The 1039-nt window shown below is 33.9% G+C and overlaps 1 protein-coding gene across 1 annotated transcript in view; it reads right to left on the minus strand.

Moving 5' to 3' along the window:
* ARMC9 (armadillo repeat containing 9) overlaps window positions 1-1039 on the minus strand; it is a 190653-nt gene that overhangs the window by 185105 nt on the left and 4509 nt on the right. The window lies entirely within an intron of this gene.

Here is a 1039-nt window from a genome sequence, read left to right on the forward strand (position 1 = left end):
AAACACAAACAAAAAGACAGGGCAGATATAATTAGAAAATCTAATATACATTTAATCAGATATCCAGGAGATAATAAAGAGTATGGGGAAGAGGTAATATATAAAGAGATACAAATTGAGAATTTTCTAGAGTTGTTGAAAGACTCAAAACTACACACCCAGGAAACCTAACAAATCTCAAGTAAAAATAGAAATCTATCCCTAGACACACTAGTACAATTATACAATCCCAAAGGCCCAAGGAAAAATGATCTCCTACAGAGGAACAGCAATTAGACTGACAGCCAACTTCAAAATAGAAACAATGGGAGCTAGAAGACTATGCAATACAGCTAAGCTTTCTATCTTGAATATGCTAAAAGAAAATAACCATAAACGTAATATGCTAAACCCTAAGAAAGCAACAAAGACACCCTCAGGCAAACAAGAACTGAAAGAAACTCTTCAGCTACAGGAAAACTTTAAAGAAATGTACTTAACACAGAGAAGAAAGCTGCCTCACGTGGAACTTCCTTAACACAAGAAGGAATGATAAGCAAAAATATTGGTAAATATAATGGAACATCAATATACAGTGATCACATAAAATAGTAAAAAGTTTCTAATTTGTGCAGTTAAAGTATAAACTAGAATACTACAATAGCACATAAATTGGGAAAATGAAGCTAATGCATTCTAAGTTCCTTGAGTGTTCTAGAAGGGAATAAAGATATTAATTTTAGATGTTATTATGTATGCATGCTAAAATATGATGATCATTAAAAGTACATAAAAAGAAAAAAATTAGAAATCTCCATGAATACTGAAGGTCACTAAATTCCTTAAAGCACCAAACCCTGAAACTTTCCTTAGAATGCCAAATCCCAGTGGGCCAGGCTGCCTGCCGCAGCCTTGCCTGACCTTATCCCTGATTCTGAAAGCTCCACCCCTGAACCTAAGCTTTATCCACACTGCTATCCCACAACATTCATAAATAGGAGTCCCCACTGTGAAAAAGTTATGACTATAAGTATAAAAATAAGCAAATTTTAGTTGTTTT

Source organism: Otolemur garnettii, unplaced genomic scaffold (assembly GCF_000181295.1).
Source record: "Otolemur garnettii isolate 467f Iridium unplaced genomic scaffold, OtoGar3 scaffold00013, whole genome shotgun sequence".
In the NCBI taxonomy this organism is placed as follows: Eukaryota; Metazoa; Chordata; class Mammalia; order Primates; family Galagidae; genus Otolemur; species Otolemur garnettii.